General features: G+C 38.7%; 1 pseudogene; it reads left to right on the forward strand.

Annotated features, from left to right (window-relative positions):
- Nucleotides 1-10,819: 10,819 nt before the first annotated feature.
- LOC126508867 (40S ribosomal protein S11-like) lies at nucleotides 10,820-13,607 on the forward strand (annotated as a pseudogene).
- The last annotated feature ends 7,896 nt before the right edge of the window (nucleotides 13,608-21,503 follow it).

Here is a 21,503-nt window from a genome sequence, read left to right on the forward strand (position 1 = left end):
CCTCTTGGCTATGGGAAGTAGACAAAATTGCCAGGGAGAAAATTGAGATCTTGGGGGGTGGGATGGGTTGGGGATAAGGGGGGACGGGGAGAGAACTTTGTATCAATATACAAGAATTTCTACCAATGTAATTGTTTATAAGTAATAACTCACAAGTATTCACTCTATCAATCTATTATCCCATTCAATTTTCTTTTTTTTTCAAAAGGATCTCTGAGCCTATAAAATTTCCTCCCCAACCCCCAACCCTATACCAATCATAATTAGACCCTAAATGATGTCCCTAACCCTGAAGACAAACTTTGTTGGGAGGGGGGATGTCGTCTTCTAGAATTACTTCCAGCTGTCATGGGGGCAACATTCTTTCTATGGGATCCTGTTAAAGTAAAATGATGGCTAAGTTTCAAAATTAATGTCTGGTATGATTGCAAATAGTCTCTGAGTATTTTGAAGAGGTCTTGCCAGAATGTTATAAAAATGTGCTGTGCACCACTTCACCTAACCAAGTTGGAACCATCTTGTGTAGCTGGTACCCAAAACAAGTCTTGTAGTAGTGCTATCAGTATCATGATGTCATATCAACCAGGTGGAGTTGTTGTTGTGGGGCCCCATCTTTTTCCTGGATACTTCAAAGATTACTTCAGGAAAATTCATTGTTCATTGCAGAAAACTTAAGCATTATTTATATAGACATATACAGACATATATATATATATTCAATGAAAGATACAATAAAGACAAAAATAGATATCAAGAAAAGTAAAATTTTTTCTAAATTCTTTTTTCTTTCTGTCCCATATCATGGCTCCTAACATGAGATAGAAACTCCGGATTTTTCTTTTAACAATATGCTTAGATTTAAAGAAGGATAGAGCCATTGTCCACCTACAAAACCAGCTCTACATATTCAGAAATAAATAAATACATACATATATAAATTATACACTCTATCATTTATACTTATGAAACATATTTGATTTTCTTGATGATTCTTATTGGGTACTTAATTTTCCATCGGTCATCATTCAAACAGCCAGGTTTTCTTGACTTTTTGAAGATGAGTGTTTTCCTGCAAAGACAAGAACAGAACCCTGTCCCCATCCTATATGCTTTCCTCACCACCTGTATGGGTACCATCATTGAGGATGAGCTGTCATTTTTTTCTTTCCAAGAGGTTTCTCCTCTTCAAACCAAATCTTTATTCATTTTGATGGTATCCATAATTTTTTTCTCCTGTGGAAACAAGAGCAAAACCCCTTCCCCAATGCAGCACATCTCCTGGCTTTCTCATTAGTGTTAAGAAAATTCAAGGTTAATAAAGCATTATGTAATCTATTTCTGGGGGCATTTTCCACCTCTTTTTGTTTATTTAACATATCCATTATACTTCGATTTGATCTTTCTATAATTGCTTGACCTGTAGGATTGTTTGGTATACCTGTAACATGTGTAATATTATAATAAGCAAAAAACAGTTTCATTTTCCTAGAGATATATGCTGGACCATTATCTGCCTTTATTTGTGCAGGTATACCCATGATGGCCATGACTTCTAATAAATGTGTGATTACTGAATCAGCCTTTTCTGAGCTTAAAGCAGTTGCCCACTGAAACCCTGAATAAGTGACAATAGTGTGGTGTACATATTTTAATTTTCCAAATTCTGCAAAGTGGAACACATCCATCTGCCAGATTTTCTTTGAGTACCCTTTGGGTTAGTCCCTGTAGGTAGCAGTGTTTGGTTATAGAAAGGGCAAGTAGGGCATCTCTTTATAATCTCTTTTGCTTGCTGCCATGTAATGGAAAACTCTTTCTATAAACCTTTGCTATTGATGTGATTTCTCTTATGAAATTCTGAGGCCTACAACATGCTACCAATCAATAATTGATCAATTTCTGCATTATCTTGTGCTAGAGGACCTAGCAGACCCGTATGGGATCAGATGTGTGTTATATACATAGGACAAAGCCTATTCCTGATTATGTCTTGCACCTGGATAAATAATGAAATCAATTCTATATCATCTGGTATAAATTCAGCAGTTTCAATATGCAAGACAACTCTTTCTGCATATTGTGAATCAGTAACTATATTAAGTGGTTCTTTAGAATCCCTTAACACCATGAGAACAGCATATAATTCTGCCTTCTGCTTTGTTTAACTTGAGATATGGTTCCAATTCCTAGCAATTGAACGTCTGCCTCATGAAGAAGCCAATTTGGATGCTAAGATTCTGGAGTGATGATACTCATAGCTGCTCCTGTGTCTATCAAGCCAACAATTACAGTTACATTTATACACATTCTTAGCTTTGGTCTCTGATCATTTATAGAAGTTTGCCAGAATATACATTTCTCATTTCCTATTTGAATTTTTGACTTATCCTCCAAATTTGTGCCATCATTTTAAACAGTATCATCTTGCACAGAAAGTTCTGGATTTTTTAATTTTTACTGGGATGGCATGTCCTTCACAGTTACTAGAAATGACTCAGCCACTTTTGGCTTGGGGGCCTGCAAGAGGCCCCTCAAGGAGTTTCCCGATGGTATTGGGTTGCCATGTCTGTCTGTTGTTGATCTACATTCATTGGTCCAATGTCAGCCTTTACCACACCTTCTACATATACCTGAAGGCCGAGGTCTCCTATTTTTACCATTAGTTCTAGAAATTCCTTGCCTACAATCCCTTCTCAGATGTCCTATTTTTACCACAATTAAAACATTTGGCAGTTTGATGTTTCCTCATTACTTTGTGGCATCAAGTCTCTTGTCCTCATTCTGCACCTGTTTTAATGTTCTCCTTTAAAGATAGCGTCTCCTCCTTGGACTTCTCTTGAATATCGTGTAGATTGCCATCCTGGAGGTACAGTCTGTCTGTTAATTTATCAAAACTTTTTGATAACTTTTGAATGTCAAATTCAACAATATGAATTCTTTCAGATAACTTCCTAGTACCTTTAGATATGGAGTCAATTCTGTCTATCATAATATCCATTGTTCAGATAGCCTCTGATTTTTGATTATATTAATCCCGTCAACTAGCTGTTCATTATTAGTCCATAAAGAATGTATCATTCCTATGAGTGCAATATTCTTCCTTAATGATAGAATATGGAGAAAACTGAAACCTATTAATCAATAAATTGAGGTATCCCCATAGTCATATAAGCCTTGCGTAATACAATCCATAGTATTAGCAAAGAAAGCACTAAAAATCGCATTGGAAATGAAATCTGCCATGTTACCTGTTATCCAGCAGATGGCATGGTTGCTAAGTCGCAACTAGAATCAATGCAATGGGTGGCAGGAACGGTCCTGTTTTAGTGTCTGGTCCTGTTTTAGTGTCTTGTTAAAGACTGGGAAATATGAGCTGCTCGACAAATTAAATGTAACTAATTCAATTCAATACACAGAACAAGAAACTCAGAACCCAAGGACAGAGAAGAGAAACCGGGAAGCTGCACATGCTGCCACATGACAAAGAACCACTGGGGGGGGGGGGTTGCAGCAGTCTGCAAACAGCCTGTCTGCTTGCACTCTGGCTTGCACCGCATAAGCGCTGCACATTCCATTGTGACTGGGATTTTACAAAACAAACAAACAAACAAAATCAAACAAACGCTCAGGCAAGAGAGCAAGCCAGGTGGGCAGAGACTGTCCAGGCCCATGGAGCAGCTCAACAGCTTGCCCAGGAGGCATGGAGTTTAAATCCACATGGGTGTCAAGTGTGACCGGACGCATAAAAGAAATCCCACATTATCTCAGACTTGAGAAATAGATATTTATTTAGGGGTAAACTCACAAATCGGAAACCTCCACTTGACTAGTTGGATCATGCCATCCAAAATGAGCAGCTGGCGGAAAGGGGAAGGAGAGAAGGGACAGACCCAGATTTTTCATCCATGTATATAGTATAAGAGGCCATGCCCCAGGAGTCAGGTACATACAAGCTACAGGTCTTTTTTACAGCAAATAACATAATTTTTAATACATTTGGTGTATTAAATACATTTAATACATCAGGTAGGTAGGTTTTAGCAAATCAGGAAAATGTCAACTTTAGATCTTAGGCTCAGTGTGACAGCATTCTTGGCCCTTTGGCTGGCTGGAAACTAGGAGTCTCTAAAATATACAAAGAACTCAATAAATTGGTCACCAAAAGAATACATAATCTAATTTTAAAAAAATGGAGTACAGACCTAAAGAGAGAACTCTCAACAGAGGAATCTAAAATGGCTGAAAGACACTTGAGGAAATGATCAACATCATTAGTCATCAGAGAAATGCACATCAAAACAACTCTGAGTTTCCATCTTACACCTGTAAGAATGGCCAAGATCAAAAACACTGATGACAGCTTATGCTGGAGAGGTGGTGGGGAAAAGGGAACACTCCTGCATTGCTGGTGGGAATGCAAGCTCGTACAACCCCTTTGGATGTCAGTGTGGTGATTTCTCAGAAAAGTAGGAAACAACCTTTCTCAAGACCCAGTAATACCACTTTTGGGTATATATCCAAAGGATGCTCAATCGTGCCACAAAAACATGTGCTCAACTATGATCATAGCAGCTTTGTTTGTCATAGCCAGAACCTGGAAACAACCAAAATGCCCCTCGATCGAAGAATGGATAAGGAAAATGTGGTACATTTACACAATGGAGTACTACACAGCAGAAAAAAAATAACGACACCTTGAATTTTGCAGGATAACAGATGGAGCTAGAAAACATTATTTTGAGTGAGGTAATCCGACACAGAAAGACAATTATCACATGTACTTACTTATACATGTGGTTTTTAAACATAAATTAAAGAAAACCAGCCTACAAACCACAATCCCAGAGAACTTAGACAACAATGAGGAGACTAAGAGAGACTTACATAGCTCTAATCTACATGGGAAGGAAAAAAAGACAAGATCTCCTGAATAAATTGGGAGCATGGGGACCTTGGGGGAGGGTCAAAGTAGGAAGGGGAGAGGCAGGGAGGAGAGCAGAAAAATGTAAAGCTCAATAAAAATCAATATATCATCAAAAATGTCTGTGCTAATGGAGTTATATTTAGGAGGTGGTCTCCTGTGCCAATTCATTCAAAGCTACTTCCCACTATTCTCTTCTACAAGGCTCAGTATGGTATAATTTATGTTGAGGTCTGATCCATTTGGACTTGAGTTCTGTGCATGGTGATAGATATGTATCTATTTTCATTCTTCTACATGTTGACATCCAGTTATACCAGCACCATTTGTTGAAGATGCTTTCTTTTTTTCCCCTATTTTCTATTTTTAGCTTCTTTGTCAAAAATCAGATGTTCCTAGGTGTGTGGATTAATATTTGGATCTTCGATTTGATTCCACTGGTCAAAGTCTTTGTTTTTATGCCAATGCCAAGCTATTTTTTATTACTGTAGCTCTATAGTAAAGCTTGAAGTCAGTGATAGTGATAACTCTCAAGGTCCCTTTCTTGTCCAAGACTGTTTTTCCTATCCTGAGTTTTTTTTGGGTTTTGATATGATGTTGATTATTGTTCTTTTGAGGTCTGTGAAAAGTTGTTTTGGGAAAAGTCACTATCCTCCTGACACCTCAGTGGGACCCTGAAACACAGCTTGCTCCAATATTGAGGGAACTTAAGAGGTGAGTGAACAGCCACACGGTGGGACACCCCATTCTCTAGGACCTCCAGAGTGGGATGAAACCCCAATTCCTTCCTCCCAACTCCCTTACCTTTTCTAGCCAGGCAGCAGGAAACTTTCCTGTATATAGGCTTCACCCAAACCCAATCCCATCCATCTGACCTTCCAAGCTACTAGTCCCATCCCACCCCCAAACATGCCTATTCTCCTGCAACCTTGGTGGAACTCTAAAACACAGCTTGTTACAATACCAATGGAATCAAGAGCTTGCTAAATACTGAGGGGACCAAGAGCTTGCTACAACACTGAGGGGACTAAGATTGAGGACCTAGTTAGCAAACCAGAAGAGAAGACCAAGGGAGTAGGCTTAGAGGGACCTCAGGGGCTTCCCGAGACACAGATATTGACAGTACAGAACACACCAAGAAAAATTCCCAAACACTCAGACTAGCACCACAAGTATTGGACCAAGGTGCAAAGACATTGTCAGTCTCATTTGAAGGAAGAGATGGGTAGGTACTAATGCAAGAATCCCTCCAACAACCTTAAAAGAACAAGGTAACAACAGAACCCATGGAGGTTTGATCATCCTAATCCAGACAAAGCAGAAAAACATGACTTTAAATATAACTTTGTGAAAATGATGGAGACCTTTTAAGGGGAAATAAAATGCTCCCTTAATGAAATAGAGGTAAAAACATATAAAAAATTGGAAGAAATTAATAAATCACTCAAAGAAACCCAAGAAAACAAAAAAAAATCAAGGAGGTGAAGCTAACAGTTCAAGGCTTGAAGGTCGAAATAAGGGTAATAAAGAAAACACAAACCAAGGGAATTCTGGATATGGAAAATCTGGGTAAACTAGCAGGAACTACAGAGACAAGTACAACCAACAGAATACAAGAGATAGAAGAAAGAATCTCAGGTGTTGAAGATACTATAGAGGAAGCAGATTCATTGGCCAAAGAAAACACTAAATCCAACCAATTCTTAATACAAAGCATCCAGGAAATCTGGGACACTATGAAAAAAACAAACCTAAGAATAATAGGGATAGGAGAAAAAATACAGCTCAAAGGCATAGAAAATATATTTCATAGAAAATAAAATCATAGAAGAAAACGTTTCCAACCTAAAGAAGAATATCGCTATGAAGCTTACAGAACACCAAATAGACTGGATAAAAAAAAACTGTCCCCTTACCATATAATAATCAAAATACAAAACATACAGAGTAAAGAAAGAACATTAAGAGCTGCAAAGGAAAAAGGTCAGAGGAAGTCCTATCAGAATTACACTCGACTTCTCAATGGAAACCATGAAAGCCGGAGGGTCCTGGGCATATGTGCTACAGACACTAAGAGACCATAGATGCAAGCCCAGACTAATATACCAAGCAAAGCTTTCAATCACCATTGATGGAGAAAACAAGATATTCTTTGACAATAACAGATTAAAACAACACATATCCACAAACCCAACTCTACAAAAAGTACTAGAAGGAAAATCCCAACCCAAGAAAGCTAACTGCACCCACAAAAACACAGGCAACAGATAACCCACCAGAAAGCCCAAAGAAGAGAAACATACAAAACTACTACCAAAAAATAACAGGAATTAATAACCCCTTGTCATTAATACCTCTTAGTACCAATGGACTCAATTCACATATAAAAAGACATAGGATAAGAGAATGGATACAAAAAGAGGACCTAGCCTTTTGCTATACAAGAAACACACCTCAAACACAAAGACAAACACGACCTCAGACTACAGGGTGGGGAAAAGGTTTTGCAAATAGACCTAAGAAACAAGTGGGTGTAGCTATCTAACAAAATACATTTCAAACTAAAATCAATCAGTAGAGATGGAGAAGGACACTTTATACACATAAAAGGAACACATCAAGATGAAATCTCAATCCTGAACATCTCTGCCCCAAATACAAGAGCAACCAGATATGTAAAAGAAACTTTACTCAAATCACACATCAAACCCAACACACTAATAGTAGGAGACTTCCACACTCAATTCTTGCCAATGGACAGGTCAACCAGAAAGAAACTTAACAGAGAAATAAGGGAACTTACATATGTCATGAATCAGATGGACTTAATAAACATCTATAGAATATTACATCCAAACACAAATGAATATACCTTCTCAGCACCTCATGGAACATTCTCAAAAAATGATCACATACTCAGTAACAAAGCAAACCACCAAGATACAAAAAAATGTAGTAATCCCCTGTGTCTTATCAGATCACCAAGTATTAAAGTTAGAATTTAATAACAAATACTACTCTCAGAAAGCCTACAAAGTTATAGGAATTGAACAGTGAACTACTGAACCACCCCTGGGTCAAGGAAAAAAAATAAAGAAAGAAATTAAAGACATCCTAGAATTCAACAAAAATGAAGGCACAACATATCCAAACCTATGGGACACTATGAAAGCAGTGCTAAGAGGAAAGTTCATAGCACTAAGTACCCACATAAAGGAAATAGAGAAAGCTCACATTAGTGACTTAACAGCACACCTGAAAGCTCTATAACAAAAAGAAGCAGACTCACCCAGGCAGAGTAGAAAACAGGAAATAATCAAATTGAGGGCTGAAATCAACAACATAGAAACAAAGAAATCAATACAAAGAATCAATGAAACAAAGAGGTTGTTCTTTGAGAACATCAACAAAGTAGACAAACCCTTATCCAAACTAATCAAAAGACAAGACAGATCATCTGAATTAACAAAATCAGAAATGAAAAGGGGAACAGAACAACAGACACTGAGGAAATTCAGAGAATCATTAGGTCATATTACAAAAACTGTACTCAACAAAATTGGAAAATTAAATGAACAATTTTCTAGATAGATACCATATACCAAAATTAAATTAAGACCAGGTGAACAATTTAAGTAGACTTATAAACTGCAAGGAAATAGAAACTGTCATCAAAAAATCTCCCAACCGAAAAAAAGCCCAGAGCCAAATGGTTTTAGTGCAGAATTCTATCAGAACTTCCAAGGAGAACTAATACCTATACTCCTTAAAGTGTTCCACATAATAGAAACAGAAGGATCATTGCCAAACTCTTTTTATGAGACTGCAGTTACCCTGATACCAAAACCACACAAAGACTCAAACAAGAAAGAGAACCACAGACCAATCTATCAATGTAATCCATCATATAAATAAACTTAAAGAAAAATACCATATGATCATCTCATTAGATGCTGAAAAAGCATTCTACAAAATCCAACATTCCTTCATGATATAAGTCTTGGAGAGATCAGGGATACAAGGAATATATCTAAACATTAAAAGCAATAAACAGCAAGATATCATCAAATTAAATGAAGAAAAACTCAAAGCAATTCCACTAAAATCAGGAACAAGACAAGGCTGCCCACTCTCTCTACATCTCTTCAACATAGTTCTTGAAGTTTTAGCTATAGCAATAAGACAACAAAAGAAGATCAAGGGGATTCAAATTGGAAAGGAAGAAGTCAAATGTTTGGTATTTGCAGATGCTATGGTAGTATATATAAGAGAACCCCTACAGCTGATACATACCTTCCATGATGTGGCAGGATACAAGATCAACTCAAAAAATATCAGTAACCTTCCTATATACAAATGATAAAGATGCAGAGAGGGAAATCAGAGAAACATCACCTTTCACAATAGCCACAAATCATATAACATATCTTGTGGTAACACTAACCAAAGAAGTTAAAGACCTATTTGACAAGAACTTTAAGTCTTTGAAGAAAGAAATTAAAGAAGATACCAGAAAATGGAAAGATTTCTCATGCTCTTAGATAACTAGGATATACATAATAAAAATGGCAATCCTACCAAAAGCAATCTATAGATTCAAGGCAATCTCCATCAAAATCCCAACACAATTCTTCACATATTACTCAGTAATACTCAATATTAATGAGTATTATTAAAGAATAATACTCATCTTCATATGGAAAAACAAAAATCCCAGGAAAGCCAAAACTTCCAGAGGTATCACCATCCCTGACATCAAGCTCTATTACAGAGTTACAGTAATGAATAAAAACAGAGAGGTTGACCAATATAATCCAATCAAAGACTGGGTTATTAATCCACATACCTATGAACATGGATATTTGATAAAGAAACTAAAATTATACAATGAAAAAAAAGTATCTTCAGCAAATGTTTCTAGCATAACAGGATGCCAACATGTAGAAGAATGAAAATAGATCTATATCTATCACTATGCACAAAACTCAAGTCCAAATGGATTAAAGACCTCAATATAAATCCAACCACATTGAACCTGATAGAGGAGAAAGTGGGAAGTAATCTTCAATGCATGGGCACAGGAGACCACTTTCTAAATATAACACCAGTAGCATGGACTCTGAGAGCAACAATAAGTAAATGGGACCTCCTGAAACTGAAAATATTCTGTAAAGCAAAGGACACAGTAAATAAGACAAAAAGGCAACCTAGAATGGGAAAAGATTTTCACCAACACCACATCAGACAAAGGACTAATCTCCAAAATATATAAAGCACTCAAGTAATTAGACATCAAAATTCTAAATAACCTAATTAAAAAATTGGGTACAGAACTAAACAGAGAATTCTCAACAGAAGAATTTCAAATGGTAAAAAATACTTAAGGAAATGTTTAACATCTCTAGCCATCAGAGAAATGCAAATCAAAACAACTCTGAGATACCATCTTACACATGTCAGAATGACTAAAATCAAAAACAGCAATGATAGCTTATGCTGGAGATGATGTGTAGTAAGGGAAACACTCATCCATTGCTGGTGGGAATGCAAACTTGTACAATGACTTTGGAAATAAGTATCGCAGTTTCTCAGAAAATTGGGAATCAACCAACCTCCTGATCCAGCAATACCTTGGGCACCTACCCAAAAGATGCTCAATCATACTACAAAGGTATTTGTTCAGATATGTTCATAGCAGCATTATTTGTAATTACCAGAACATGGAGACAACCTAGATGCCCCTTAACTGAAGAATAGATAAAGAAAATGTTGCAATTTACACATTAGAGTATTACTCAGTGGTAAAAAAAAAAAAAAAACAATGACATCTTGAATTTTGTATGCAAATGGATGGAATTTGAAAACACCATCCTGCTTTCTTTTCCTCAGGCTGCCAGGAAGATGGAGGACATTCAGACTGAATGTGCTTACCCAAACAAGCCCACAATATTTCAAAACAAGAAGCATGTTCTGCTTGGAGAAACTGGCAAGGAAAAATGTAACATGAGGACCTGTTATTTGGGGTTTCTGTCCTGCCCAATTCCCACAGCCATTAAGCCCCAAAGAAATCACACAGAGAGGTTTATATTAATGATAAACTGATTGGCCCATTAGCTAAGGCTTCTTATTAACTCTTATAACTTATATTAACCCATTATTCTTATCTATGTTTGCCACATGGCTTGGTACAGGATCTTTTGCAGTGGGGCAGGTCATATCTTCCTTCTTTGGTGTCTGGACAGGATTGGGGAAAGAGCTTCCTTCTTCCCAGAATACTCCTGTTCTCATTGCCCTGCTCTACTTCCTGTCAGGTTATTCCACCTATACTTCCAGCCTGGCTACAGGCCAATCAGCATTTATTTAAAACATAATTGACAGAATACAGAATTGTACCACACCATTTCCCCCTCTTTTTTTTTAAAAAAAAAAAAAAACTAAACTAAAACAAGAACATCCATAGTCCATTTTTGGGGAATGTGAGTGTAGTTTTTCTCACTATTTAGCTGGTTAGCAATGCTGATAATTTTGTGGAAACCTAAAGAATATTTAGAATTATGATTAAGTCCTGATTGGAGTATCCTGTGTGTCTTGATCATCTCAAGGCAGCAGTCTTGAATCTGTTCTGGATGTGGAACTCAGACATCTGGGCCATCTGTTTCTACCAGAGATTTCTCAGGTGGTCTTCCTTGATCAAACATGATTTTTCTTAACTCAGAATGAATCCATTGCCTCTCATTTCCTGTGGAAACAAAAGCAAAATGTCTTCTCCAAAGTAAGATACCTTTTTACTTCAATTTTGAGGTCAAGATAATTTCAAAATACCTATCTTGGATTAATTTAGCAGCATTTATAAACAAGTATCTTTAACAGGTGTTGCTCCTTCCTCAGCATTCAAAGAATTTAAGGAAAGCACAATAACATATAGTATTCAGATTCTCTGTGTGTTTTCCATCTTTATGTGGCTTTATTTTAAACTCTGTTTCTTTTATTTTTATTTTTGACTTTTTGAGACAGGGTTTCTGTGTATCTTTGTCCTGGAACTCACTCTGTAGAACAGACTGTCCTTGAACTCACAGAGATCCATCTGTCTCTGCCTTCTCAGTGCTGGGATTAAAGGTGTATGCTACCACACCTTGAACTCACAGAGATCTGTCTGCCTCTGCCTCCCAAGTGTTGGGATTAAAGGTGTGTACCTCCACACCCAACTACTCTCTCTCTTTCTTTTTTATTTTAAGGACTTTAACCTTTATCTTTTCTCTCCCAAGCCAGCATATATTTTTAAACACACAGTAAACCATTTTTTTCTTTGAATCTCTCTTTACTGTATATCTCTTTATCTGGCCACATGAGTCTTTAATTTATCAAACAATATGCGTAGAATTAAAGCCTTGGCTTTACTGGCTGTATCCATCCCATTCCTTAGCTTTCTGAGATTCCAGCCTCGTGGCAGAGGTACTGGCTTTAGCCATGTTTATTGCCATAACTCTATGGCATTTCAAGGTCTCTGCCACCAAGCAAGCTGCAGCAGGCTGCTCACAAACCATACCAAATGCTCCATAGTCAGACTGCCTGCCTGAAAGAGTCACAGTTTGCCCTGGCAGGATGGCCCAGAAAGCCAGCATTTTAAAACAGTGTGGCTTTTTTCCTGCTACGGCTGAAAACCAAAAAGCATGTGGTTGGCTTTTCATCAACACTATGTAAGTGTTTCGTGGCAGGACCTCTTAAAATAGCTGCAAGGTTTTGCAGCTAAAGCTGAGTGAGGAAGTCTCTGTTAAATGAGAGCACTTGCTTGCCTCTAGCAAGCATAGCAGACACAAGAAATTGCTGCTACCAAGAAGCCATGCATGATACTGTTATTTTGTTCTAGAATTACTTCCCAAGATGTCTCAGGCTTTATGTGGAAGCAGTTGTCCATATGGGCACCATTCTGTAACATGAGGGTCTGCTTATTGGGGTTTCTGTCCTACCCAGTTCCCACAGCCATTAAGCCCCAAAGAAATCACACAAAGAGGTTTATATTAATGATAAACTGATTGGCCCATTAGCTCAGGCTTCTTATTAACTCTTATAACTTATATTAACCCATTATTCTTATCTATGTTAGCCACATGGCTCAGTACAGTACCCTTTTCAGCAAGGCAGGTCATATCTTCCTTCTTGGTGTCTGGACAGGACTGAGGAAAGAGCTTCCTTCTTCCTAGAATACTCCTGTTCCCATTTCCCTGCCTTCCTGTCGGGTTGTCCCACCCATATTTCATGCTTGGCTATGGGCCAATCAGCGTTTATTTAAAACATAATTGACAGAATACAGAGAATTGTCCCGCAGCAGACAAACTCCCTTGGTACTACAAAAACATTGATCTAGGCTTCAAGACGCCCAAGGAGGCCATTGAGGACACCTACATTGACAAGAAATGCCCGCTCACTGGCAACATCTCCATCTGAGGTCAGATTCGGTCTGGTGTCATGACCATAATGAAGATGCAGAGGACCATTGTCATTCGCCCGGACTATCTTCATTACATCCGAAAGAAATGCCACAAGAACATGTCTGTGCACCTGTCCCCCATTTGAGGGATGTACAGATCAGCGACATTGTCACTGTGGGGAAGTGCAGGCCCCTGTGAGTTTCAACATACTCAAGGTCACTAAGGCTGCTGGCACCAAGAAGCAGTTCCAGAAGTTCTGAGAGTGCTTTGGCCAGCTCCCTGGAAGAAATAAAGTAATAGTCTGGCTCACAAAAAAAAAGAAAGAAAGAAAGAAAGAAAGAAAGAAAGAAAGAAAGAAAGAAAGAAAGAAAGGGAAAAAAGAAAACACTATTCTGAGAGAGGTAACCCAGAGCTAAAAAGATGAATATGGTATGTAATCACTTATAAGTGGATACTAGCTATAAGCAAAAGGATATTGAGCCTATAGTTCATGATCCTAGAGAAGCTGAGTAATAAGGTGAACCCTAAGAAAAACATATAGAGCCACCTGGAAAATGGAAACAGACAAGATCACCTGATAAAATTGGGAGTATGGGGGTGGAGCAGAGAAGTGGGGGTGGAAGGGGGAAAGGAGGAGAGAAAGGGAGAGGTGAGGAGAACTTGAGGAAATGGGATAGTCGAGATGGAGGGAGGATAGAGATAAGAGCAAGGAAAGAGATATATTGACTGTGGGAGCCATTATAGGGTTAGCAAGAAACCTAGCTCTAGAGAAACTCTCAGGAATCCCAGGAGTATAATCCCAGTTCAGACCCTAAACAATAGAGGAGGGGGCCCGATATTGAATTGCCCTGTAGTCAGACCGATGAATTTCTTAAATATCACCATAGAATCTTCATCCAGCAACTGATGGAAACAGAAACATAGACCCGCATCAATGCATTGGACTGAGCTCCCAAAATCCAGTTGAAGAGTGGAAGGAAGAGAATATGAGCAAAGAGGTCAAGACCATGATGGGTTCACCCACTGAAACAGTCTACTTGAGCTAATGGGAGCTCATCAACTCCAACTGGACTGGGAATGAACAAGCATAGGACCAAACTGGTCCCTCTGAATGTGGTTGACAGTTGCATGGCTGTGGCAGACTGAAGGGCCACTGGCAGTGGCACCAGAATTTATCCCTACTGCATGTACTGAATTTTTGGGAACCTATTCAATTTGGATGATACCTTGGTCAGCCTATATATAGTAGCAAGGGAGTGGATAGGGGTGGAGTGGGAGGGTATGTGGAGAGAATAGGAGAAGGGGGGAGTGAACTTGGATTAGTATATATAATGAAAAAATATAGTTTTCTTTTTAAAAAAAAAGTTGTTTTGGAATTTTGGTGGTTATAGAAGGAGCTGTGGGCCACTTCCCGCTGCCTGGCTCCCAGCCGCCTGGCTAGCTTAGCCCCTGAAATAACAACACACAAATTGCATTCATTTAAACATTGCCTGGCCCATTATATCTAGCCTCTTATTGGCTAATTTTCACATCTTGCCTTAACCCATATCTATTAATCTGTGTAGCACCACGAGGTGGTGGCTTACCAAGAAGATTCTAGTGTATGTCCATCTTGGGCCAGAGCTACATCGCATCTGACCTGGAGAGGAGAGGCATGGTGTCTGCCTCACATCCTCCCAGCATTCTGTTCCGTTTACTCCACCCACCTAAGGGCTGGCCTATCAAATGGTTCTTTATTAACCAATGACTTTCCTCCATGAGATGGTTATGGCATTGAATCTGTATATTAATTTGGTAATATTGTCATTAACATTTACTGTGTTAATCCTACCTATCCATGAGAGATGTGGGATTTTCCTCTGGGTTCTGTGATTACCATTACTGAATAAAGAAACTGCTTTGGACCTATAGCAAGGCAGAACTTAGGTAGGCAGGGAAAGCTAGACTGAATGCTAGGAGGAAGACACCATGGATCTACTGCCAGAGATAGACATGTTGAAACTTTGCTGGTAGGCTATGATATACAGATTAATGGAGATGGGTTAAATTAATATGTAAGAGTTAGCCAATAAGAAGTTAGAGGCCAAGTAGTCATCTGTGACTATTTCATGGCTCTTATGATGAAATTTCAAGGGAAAAATCAGAAGACCTTTCAATAGAAAAAAATAAATCTTTGTCCATGATTCAACTACAGAAAGCTAAGAGATTCATTTACAACAGTACTAGAGGTAATATCAAAGACACAGATGGTAGCTAGAATAAAGTCAATATTTCACAATCCAGTCCTACTGAAGATTGTTCCACAGATTTCAAAGCTGACCATAAACCTCAAGAAGTTGTCAGCATCTTAGTGGAGTGTAGTGGTACACTACAATCTTCAATCTTACAAGGCAGAGGCAGAAGGATATCTGGTCAGCCTGGTGCACAAAGTGAGTTCTAGAACAGTCAGGGCTACACAGAGATACCCTGTCTTGAAAAACAAAAATAAAAAGGAAGGAAGGAAGGAAGGAAGGAAGGAAGGAAGGAAGGAAGGAAGGAAGGAGGAAGGAAGGAAGGGAGGAAGGGAGGAAGGAAGGAAGGAAGGAGGAAGGAGGAAGGAAGGAAGGAAGGAAGGAGGAAGGAAGGAAGGGAAAAGAAGAAAGACATCTGTAATATCAAAACTGAGGGTGAAAATCCCCTCTACACCCTGCTGCTCTCCTTGCCCCTAACAGGCAGACTATAATTTGAGAGTGAAAACACACCCGAAGCTCGGAGTGGAAGGAGAGATGCAATGGTGGTGTTTGGCTCAGAAGCAGCTTGGGCTTATCCCTCTGCACACGCTTGCCACTGTGGAAGTAGCTGTGCTTTGGGGTTACCCTATGACATCATCCAAAGGGTACATTTAGACGGTCTCAGGGAAGCTGCATCACCATTTACCAGACTTTCTCAGACCTTTCTCTAAACCGCTTAGATAAGAATAAACAGGAATGTGGGACATAACCATGGGTTTCTTTCAATACTAAACTTTATCTTTGAAATCAGATCAGTTACGACCACAAAGAGAGCGAGATGGCATGCCACAGAACTGTCCCTATTGCTGGATCCACATTTTCCAAAACTGTATGATTTCTATGGGGCACCACCCATATAGAAACACACCACAGTGCCCAATTCTTGTGATTAGACCATGTGTTGGGAAAGATGAAAACCTCAAAGAGACAGACATAAAATTTACACACACGTTAAGAAAGGTTGCCATGGCAACTTTGCTGGCAGATTTGTATTTTTAAATCTAAGTAAATTTAGCATTCAGAGCACACTTGCTTCTTCTTCCTCAAAGGTTCTGTATCAAGAACATTTTAAAATGTGTTTTCAAAGTCCTTTTGAATTTATACTCTGAAAGCTTAACAATAGCCTAAGAATGTAACAGCAGCCTAGGCGTACACACATATTTTCCAAAGACCTTATGTGTGAAATATCCACAGAGAAAAGGCCTAAGACTTTTATTCCATTCCCAGAAGTCCTACCTAGGTGGCTGCCTCTACCTTTTGGTACGGTTATGCCATCAAATCCCTGGGAAATCTGGATATCTATTAGCCCATAATGACCTTGCCACATAAGCAACAGATGGTGAAAATCGTAACAGCCTATGCAGCAGTGTAATCAAACAATTCATATGAAGGGCTGATAATGCTCTCTAACAATGAAATAAATTTTTAGTATGTTTCCTCTACTCTGAAAGCTGTCTAGTTCTCCTAACGAGTACCACTGTGGACACTAAAAAGGGAACACTGATTTTACTCCTAAGAGTTTTTCTTTCCTTTGAGACAGGGTCTCACTATGCATGTAGGCCAGGTTTGCCTTGAACTCACAATCCTCCTGCCTCAGCCGCTCAAGTGTGTCACCATGACTAACTAGCCAAAAGTTTCCCCACAGTACAGCTCATAACTGGATCCTTTGTTTTTCCGTTTGTTCATTTGCTTTGTTTTTTTGTCATGTAGTCACCTATAAGTTCCTTCCTGGGCACTTGAGAGATCTGGGTGTCAGAAAATTCTATGTGTTAAAGCTCCGGACATAGGAGTGGGGTTTCCTTTCCAAGATGAAGTACAAGAATAGACAGACATGATAACAATGTCACATCCGTGCGTTTTTGTTTGATTCTGTAGACTAAACCTAGGGCCCGTGTGAGCTAAACTCCATCCCCTAACAGAGTTGTTTTGTTCACTGCTTCACAGCTGTATCTCCAGCAGTGCCTTGTCTAAAATGTCACATGGCAAATAGGTAGGGATGGGGTGGTCAGGACAAGGTTAGAAGACTCAATAGAGGTAAGGAAAACCAGAAGTTCAAGGTCATCCTGAGCAGTAGTAGTGAGTTGGAAGCCAGCCTGGGATACGGGTGACCCTGTGTCAAAAACAAAATATAACAAAATTTCAACATTTCAGTAAATCCCACTGAAGGTATTAAAATAACTTGAAATGTTGGAGCTCAGACCTTTTATTTGCTATTTGTTTGCTTGTTTGTTTATTATGTATACAGTGTTCTGCCTTCATGTGTGCCTGAAGGCCAGAAGAGGGCACCAGATCTCATTACAGATGGTTGTGAGCCACGATGTGGGTGCTGGACATTTAACTCAGTACCTTTGGAAGAACAGTCAGTGTTCTTAGTCTCTGAGCCATCTTACCAGCCCACTTTTATTTGCTTTTCTAGTCTTATTCTGTAGCATAGGATCGCTTTGAATTTAAGTAGTAATCCTCCTGCTTAAGTCTCCAGAGTATTGGGTCTGCAGGAATGAGCCATCACACCCTGCTTGTGTTTATTTTTGTAAATAAACTTCTGAAGTATCCAAAAGAATCTTTGCTTAGCAGGAATTACTTGCTTTAATATTACCCTTATTTCAGCATTTCTCCCTGACACCTGGTTTACACATCAATTGCCCACTGTACTCTTTTGCCAGTTTCCAGTCTATTCACTAAATCACAAAGAACACAAACAGAGCCCAGCCCACAGAAAACACAGGTGGGAAAGGCCAGATTTAACAATTTGACAACTCTAGAAACCACACAATAGTAACCAAGAATAGATTTCACTTAAGGTTTTAGAATATATCTCATAATTTAAATGTGTGTGTGTGTGGTGTGTAGAAATAAATGCTACAGCTTGATTATGTATCTGTAATCAGTAGAAAAGGAAGGCAGGCTGAGCCAACTAAATTCTATATTAATTAGTCATAAATAGTTCTTGCAATTATCTGAACAACAAACACATCATAGAACAACTGGTGTGTGTGCATGCATGTATGCACACACTTGCATGCACACACTTGTATGCATGCACACACATGCATGCACACACTTGCTTTATAACTTGACATGTATAGTTCTTCGAAATTACAAATGAAATTCAGAGGTGTAGCCAGGTGTGGTGGCCCATGCCTTTGACCCCAGAACTTGGGAAGCAAAGGTAGGTGAATCTCTGTGAATTCAAGGCCATCCTGGTCTACAGAATGAATTCCAGGACAGCCAGAGCTACACAGAGAAACCCTGTCTTGAAAAACCAACAGCAGAATGGTTGTGGTACATACCTTTGACCCCAGCACTTGGGAGGCAGAGGCAGATGGATCTCTGTGAGTTCAAGGCCAACTTGGTCTTCAGGGTGAGTTTCAGGACAGATTCCAAAGTTACACAGAAAAACCCTGACTCTAAAAACCAAAAGAAAAACAAAGAAACAAAAAAATTCAGTGGTGTTAAAAATAATCTTTTCCATCTGTTGATGGAGGCCTCTCATTTGTTTCCTGCTGCCCAGACCCGAAATAATCACACAGAAACTATATTAATTAAAACATTGTTTGTTTAGGCTTCTTATTAACTAACTCTTACAGTGTAAAAAAAAAGCCATTTCTATTATTCTGTGTTTCGCCAAAGGCTGTCACCTACTGGGTAAAGTTCTTGTGTATGGCTCCTTCATTAGCTACATGGTGTCTCCCCAACTCCGCCTTCTTTTCTCATCTATCTCTGCTTGGATTTCCTGCCTTGCTCTATTCTGCGCTGCTACAGGCCTAAAGCAGCTTCTTTATTAGCCAATGGTAATAAAACATATTCACAGCATGCAAAGGGGCATCCCACATCATCTATCTATTGGTATTCTTCCTACAGTTGTCTAAAAACAAAACAGAAAAAGGAAATGTCTAATAGTACTTTTTTGTGTGGGTGGGCGCACTGTGTCAGTCAGAGGACACGTAGAAGTCAATTCTTTCTTTCCATCTTGTAGATCTCAGATCAAACCCACATCATTAGGATTTGTAGCAAGTGCCTTTTCTGGCTGAGTCACCTTACAGACCCAGAAAAAGGATTTATTAGTAAACAAGACAAAACTAAACAGGACCATATGGTTTTAATGTAGAATTCTACCAGAACTTCCAAAAAGAACTAATGCCTATACTCTTAATGTGTTTCACATAATAGAAACAGAAGAGTCATTGCCAAACTCTTTTTATGAAGCTACAGTTACCCTGATACCAAAACCACACAAAGACTCAACCAAGAAAAATTACAGACCAGTCTCACTCATGAACATTGATGCAAAAATTCTCAATAAAATACTGGCAAACCAAATCCAAGAACCCATCAAAAAAAATCATCCATTATGATCAAGTAGGCTTCATCCCAGAGATACAGGGCTGGTTCAACATATGAAAATCTATCAATGTAATCCATCATATAAATAAACTGAAAGAAAAAAAACATATGATCATTTCATTAGATGCCAAAAAAGCACTTGAAAAAATTCAACACCCCTTTATGATAAAGGTCTTGGAGAGAATAGGGATAAAAGGATCATACTTAAATATAATAAAAGAAATATACAGTAAGCCAACAGCTAACATCAAATTAAATAAGGAGAAACTCAAAGCCATCCCACTAAAATCAGGAACAAGACAAGGCTGTCCACTCTCTCCATACCTCTTCAACATAGTGCTTGAAGTTCTATCAATAGCAATAAGACCACATAAGAAGATCAAGGGGATTCAAATTGGAAAAGAAGAAGTCAAACTTTCGTTATTTGCAGACGATATGATAATGTACATAAGTGACCACAAAAACTCTACCAAAAAGCTCCTCCAGCTGATAAATACCTTCCGTGATGTGGCAGGATACAAGATCAACTCCACAAAATCAGTAGCCCTCCTATACACAAAGGATAGAGAAGTGGAGAGGGAAATCAGTGAAATATCACCTTTCATTATAGCCACAAAAAGCACAAAGTATCTAAGGGAGGGTGGGTGGTGGAGTGGGATGGAAATGGGAGGAGGGGAGGAAGTGGAAATATTGAATGGTATTATTTATAAAGCAATAATAATAATAATAATTTGTAAACATTCTACATATCAGAGATCAATGCTTCATCAGAAAGGAAGATGGAAAAGAAATGGCTTCTCTACTTAGGGTCTTATGTAGTGACATTTCACTTGTATTTTAGTAAATAAAGTTTTCTGAAGATCAGAGAGTAAAACCATCCCACTGGTCAGTCTTATAGAGCAGGCAGTGTTAACACATACCTTCAATACACTAGTTTCCATAGAAACTGGGCAGTGCAAGTTTTTAAGCCCAGTGGTTCATGCCTTTAATCCCAGTCATAGAGAGAATTATAAAATGGAAGGAGACAGTTCTCACTCAGAAGTCAGTCTCCTTCTGAGATTCCTGAAAACAGGATCACGATTTTGGACTGAGTTTAAGGTAAGAGCTTGAAATCAGGTCAAGTGGCTGGCTGTTTTGCTTTGCAGATCTTTTGGTTGAACCCCAATTTCTCTTTCTGAGTGCTTATTAATCATGCAACATGCTTATGTCTACAAACATTATTAAGAATGCAAGGAAGAAATATGAGGCATATTTTTAAATTAGAAAAGGGGAATCTTGATTGGAAAGTGGATATGGAACTCTGAAGCAGCTAGTTAGACATTAGCAGGATCAGAAAACTTTAGGGCTGCAGTCTTCCCCAAATCATCAGCTTTTAAAACCAAGGAGTAAAAAAAATATCAAGACTAATTACTTGCCAGACAAACAGCAGCTGAATTACATCTCTGGGCCTTGGGGGCGACCCTCTAATGATCACTCATTGATTAATTTTCTAAACTTGATTTCTGGAGTCCTAAACCTTGCCATTACTATATAGCAGGAAGC

This window comes from Alexandromys fortis, unplaced genomic scaffold (genome assembly GCF_014885135.2).
Source record: "Alexandromys fortis isolate MF-2015 unplaced genomic scaffold, M_Fortis_MF-2015_v1.1 scaffold_40, whole genome shotgun sequence".
In the NCBI taxonomy this organism is placed as follows: domain Eukaryota; kingdom Metazoa; phylum Chordata; class Mammalia; order Rodentia; family Cricetidae; genus Alexandromys; species Alexandromys fortis.